Below are 5,873 nucleotides of genomic sequence, written 5' to 3'. Positions count from 1 at the left end.
TATTTATTTATTTATTTTTTCCTTCTTTACTTTCTTACTAACAGAACCTACATTGTGTTAGCAGCAAAAATGATCTCTGCTAACAACTACATTTTCCAATACTATTGGTCTCTGGAATGAAAGCCGTTAGGTGGGCCTTCTTGAAAAGCCATTCTGCCACTGGCCTTTTCTCCTTCATGGAGCAGACATGTGATGGCTGCAGTTCCTACAGCCTTTTTGTGAGCCTGAAGACAAAGGCCTTCAAGACTAAGGATTAGAAAACTAAAAAAGCCTAAGTCTGAGGAATACCTACCTGCAAACTTGTCATTCCACAAACAAACTCTTCTCTTATATATGCCACTGCTATTTGGATTTTCTGTCACATGCCCTTAATCCCCAACAGAAAGTGGCACACACGAGGCTTCAGCAGTATTGATGCCTTATTTCTTAAGCTGGCTTGTAGATACATGTGTACTCCTTATATTAATCTTCAGGCTATTTTTGGCATTTTTATTCTTTTCAGTTTTCATAAAATCCTGAAACATTTAAAACTTTTAAAAAGCGTAGCCCAATACCTAATCCTCAGTAAGATTTTGAAAACTCAATGATGCCATATATGAGAAGTATCTATAACACTGACTGGGAAGTAAGAAGAAAGCGTCCTAGAATCACCAAGGCAGCAGACAGCAGAGCCAGAATCAAACCTGTCTAGTTTTGTCTGACCCCCTAGGTCTAAGCATTTCCCACTATACTCCCAATTACTGAGTACATACGCACACAGCTCTGCTTTGAAGATAACGCTTTCTCATAATAAACGAATCCTAGTTTAGGGAAAAAAAAACCACAAGGGAATAGAGCAAAGGTTAAAGTATTGCTTCAAAATAAAAAGTCTCCTGCTTTAAGGATGTCTATTAAAAGAACATCACTGGTTATTGGTGTGAAAACATCACCAGTTATTGGTGTGAAAAGCATCCTTTGGATCTTAGGAAGCCTGCTTGATGTTAGGCGTACAATGTAAATGTGCACCTGAACCTCTGTTAGGGGTCTAACAAGTTGTCTTGTTTGATAAGAAACTTTTATGTTATTACTCCACCGCACTAAATAGGGAAGCTCTGTTTGATCTTGACAGCTCCCACTTAATTCTCCCTAACTACCTTCTGTTCAGATTGTCTTCAGATTGGTGGGAATAAATCAATTTTTGTCAGTCTTCAGTAGATCAAATTTATTAAACTCTGATAAATCAGTTACTTGATGGCTATCCTGGCAGGTACACAAAAGAATAAAAAGAGAGAGACTATATGTGATGGTATGAAAAATTACCTATATATTAAAACATGTATAGTATATGACATATAATTTAATATATTAAAATGTATATTAAATATAAAATGCATATAAACATATATATTTTTCTGCCTGTGTATTAATACCAAATCCAAACTCTCTTGCCTTTCAGATTTATAAGCTAAATACTGACAGCAAGATGAAGTTCTGTTAAGCAAATTTAACATGTCTGAACCATCATAAATTCAGTATAGCTTAAGTTTGTGGTTAATTTTTCTTATTATACTATTACTCTATCAATCACCAAAAACATTTCTTTCACAAATTACTGGATTTCTTTACATGTTGTTACGAACTGAATATTTCTCTCACCCCAAAATCTGTATGTTGAAATCCTAACTCCCAGTGTGATGGTATTTGGACACAGGGCATTCAGAAGGTCATTAGGTCAGGAGGGTGGAACGTCAGGAATGGATTAGAGCCCTCATAAAAGGAGACATGAGGGAGTTCCCACACTACGCCCTCCCGCGCTTGTCTGTCTCTCTCTGCACTGCCCCCAGATGTGAGAATGTAAGGAGAGGATGTCCATCTGCAAACCAGAAGGCAAGCCCTCACCAGACACTGGGCTTTCTAGTGCCCTGGTCTTGAATTTCTCAGTCTCTAGAACTGTGAGAAAATAAACACTTGTGGCTGAAGCTGCCCAGTCTATGTCTTACAGCAGCCTAAACTAAAACACATATCAGAAATGAAGTGCTTTCAAAAATGACGCCAGTGTAAGATAAAAGCAAAGGAAAACCTCTGGATATAGTAGAAACTATCTATTAAAATTCCTTTCTGGTAAGACAGCTTTCCCTTCCATTTGTTCAGGTTCCACTACCCACCACATCTCATCAGCCCAGAGAGACTGCAGCTCCCTCTCTAGTGGACAGCACTCTGAGGCCCTCCATGCACGGATTTTTTTTTATTTCTTTGTACGGCACCCCGTTTTCAAGTAGAAGAAAACAGAGGGATATTTAGTCCCTAAATCACATCTCAGTATTGGAGAGCTACATGTGGGTACACTGTGGCCTTTGAACCCACCTCTTCGCTGACAAATGAAATAACCAATGTTGATTTTAAAGTAGCCTATCTCTAGATTATGTCAACAGGGTGTTTTCAAGTCAAATCAAAACTAGATGAAGCCCTCTTAGTTCAAGGTGACTTTCACTAGCAATGGCTTGTTGGCCTTGGGTCTGTAGTGGTGAACAGGCCTGTGGGAAGGGCCCCCCACACCAAGAGCAGTCATACTGAGTATAACAGAGGGGGCGGCACTTCTAAACCTGATGGACACAAATCTGATTAAACAAAATGAGTGGATGCGTGTCCATTACGAGCAGATTCTTCGCCTTACAAAAGGATTCACTGCAGAATCCCTCTAAGACCCTCTGGCACATTCTATTTATAAAAATCCAATTTCACAGGAACCCTCTTCACTGAGGAGAGGCAGAGGCCGAAAAGAAGAGTATCAGCTTTTCTTCTGCTCTAAGACAGACCAAAATGAAGAAAACATTCAAGTGTAGCCAAAAAAAGGTGGGTCAGATGGACTGAAAAACTTTTGTTCACGCTTAGTTACCGGTAGATGTGCCATAGTCAAGACAAAGATGAAAGTTTTGGTCTTGGCCGTGAAGCAGAGTCTCTTTCAGCATTAGAAAGGCATCATTTTTACAACTACTACTATACCAGTGATGTCTGTATCACTGATGTTCTCTCAGGATGCCCTTTTTACAAGCATTTTAATATACATTTTTGTGTGTCTGCTTGGTATGAGCTTAGGATATTTTTGCAATACGTACAATTTGAGAAAGCAAATATCCACATAGTAAAATCAGTTCACTCATTTGCCTCATCATATGAAAACAGCTAGACAAAACTCAGCAAATTTGGAAGGCATGTTTGGGAAAGTGTGATATCACAACCAGGTTAAATGGCTTATTTGAAATTTGTGTGTTAGGGGCAAGGACCTGTGCTCTGGAGGTGCTTCAGAGAATCAGAAGTGCGCTCAGCTCTGCAGCAGCTGAGTCATGTATAGTCACATGAATCGTGTTCACAGGACCAGCAACATGGCAAAGACTTGCTGCCACACTGACAAATTGCGGATGCAGACGGACAACTATGGTTTTAAATGAGAGTCCCAACCTGAAAGTCACAAGGGCAAATGCTGCAAATTATAGGAACAATTTGTGACCTTGCTGCATCTCTTGTGGGCAGTTCCATGCAAATTATTGCCCCTGGTGATGGACATGGCAACAGAGATGTATTATTTAACAAAAGTAAGTGATTCTCTTGAGAAATGCTAGGAAAGCCAGCCTCCAAAGTAATACATCAGACAAAAGCAAGCAAGTAAGGGGGTGTCTAGAGAAGTTCAGGGTACAACTTCAACCCTTGATCTCAAAGTTATAGACCTTAACTACAATGTTCTCCCAAAACATATACCAAAAAATGAGTTGTTTCTTTTCTTTTCTTTGTTTTTTCCTACAGATCAGGCATTTGTGTTAAGTGCATGTATCAACAACTTTCCATTTCTCACTTCTAAAAGTGAGATTCTCTGGGTGAGGTGGCTCACATATATAATACTAGCACACTGCAAGGCCCAGAAGGGAGGATCCCTGGAGGTCAGGAGTTTGAGACCAACCTGAGCAAGAGTGAGACCCTGTCTATAAAAATAGCCAGGTGTTGTGCTGAGTGTCAGTAATACCAGCTACTTGGGGGGCTGAGGTAAGGGAATTGCTTGAGCCCAAGAGTTTGAAGTTGCTATGAGCTGTGATGCTATCGTACTCTACAGAGGGCAACAAAGTGAGACTCTGTCTCAAAAATAAATTAATAAATTTTTTGATTCAATCCTCTGAAAAATGTTTACATTTATAAACTATAATCTGGGAATGGCAAGACCCTATTATAGTACACTGAGAGTGACCAACCACCTGAGTTTGTACAGGATTGAGGAATTCCCAGGATGTGAAACTTTCTGGTGCTAAAACCCCAACAGTCTCTGGCAAATCAGGCTGGTAGGTTCCCTTTAATTTGGGAGATTTTGAGTTCCCAGAACTCAAAAGGGCTGGGCACAGTTTGGGAGGCTGAGGCAGGTGGATCCCTTGAGCTCAGGAGTTTGAGACCAGCCTGAGCAGAGCAAGACCCTAAGGTTGCTGTGAGCTATGATGCCATGACACTATACCAAAGGTGACAGAGTGAGACTATGTCTCAAAAAAAAAAAAAAAAAAATTAAAAGTCCAATATAATAAAAAGGAAAAAAAAAAGAACAAATCTGCAAAGGGCATGGACTTAATTGAATGTTCACTCCTCCCTTGTTGTCAATAACAAACAGCAATGTTTTGGGTGTTGTCATTTCTATTCAAATTACAGATGAATAAACTAAAGAACTGAAAAAAAAAAAAAAAGTCCAATATAATGCAACCTGCCTGTAGAGTCTATCTGCACTGCACAGAAAAGTCTTATTATGTCAGAAAATAAAGCCCACATAACTGAACCTCCTTTAAATGTTTCATGTTTTATAGACAAAGCCTCAGACCCTAGGCATTGATATTCTACATAAATCCTATCCGTATTTCTAGTGTTCCCGGTGGGAAAATCGGAAAGGGAGGACAGCCGAGCTGCGCAAGGGGCCTCCACCTGCACAGACTCTTTCTCACCAGCCCTCTGGGACCTCAGCAGCAGAGGTGGTAAGTAACAGTTTGCATCCATGATGGACGGGCTCATTCCCTCCAGACGATCTGCCAGACCAGTCCTAATGGAACCTTCTTAAAAAAGGACAAGTCCTCCCAGACTGCTTGCTGTCAGAGAATGGCAGATTACAACACTGTTAATTACTTACAAGAGATGGCGGTGTGTCCGCACATGTGGCTGGACAACCACACTTTCAAATAAGTGCGGTAGACAGCCAGGGCTGCTCTAGAGCAGAATCCGTGCCAACAGAAGGCAGGCACAGAGCGAGCTGATGGGCAGATCATGTGATTGAATAAGCCCTCTTGTCATAGGGCATCCTGGCTGCCACTGTGTCTTCATGGGAGCTTTGGAATCTTCCCAGCTAGAGAGTCAAAGAGACAACAAAGCCACCTTCCCCCCCCCACACATGTGGAAATGGGGCCACAGCAGGCATAACTGAGCACAGTGCCCAGGGCGGGTGCAGGAAAATGACCACCACGTCTCTCCAGTACTGCCACCTCCAACACAGGTCACAGGCCTTGCAGCTTAGGATCTTGTTTAATCCTCCAAAAAACTCAAGAATGTAGATTTCATCACCCCTGGGTTCAGACAAGGAAGCAGAGGCTCAGTGAGGCCTAGGAACTTGTCCATGGTCACATGGCTTCTGGGTGACACTTAGTTTTAAGCTCAGGTCTCCAGAAAGCCTGTGTTTGGAGTGCCTATGATGCCTCAGATACTATGGTTCATTCCTGGGATACAAATGGATAAACAGCAGAGAGCCATTCCAAGCCACTCATAAGCTGGGAGGGACTGTAAGAAACGCCAGCATTCAGTCACTCCAATTAAGCACTGACTGCGCGCCAGCTAGTGCTAAAAACATTTCCCAGTCATGATTTCAGCTTGTCCTCCAC

The sequence above is a fragment of the Otolemur garnettii genome, unplaced genomic scaffold (genome assembly GCF_000181295.1).
Source record: "Otolemur garnettii isolate 467f Iridium unplaced genomic scaffold, OtoGar3 scaffold00189, whole genome shotgun sequence".
Taxonomy (NCBI): domain Eukaryota; kingdom Metazoa; phylum Chordata; class Mammalia; order Primates; family Galagidae; genus Otolemur; species Otolemur garnettii.
This window is presented reverse-complemented; position numbering follows the sequence as displayed.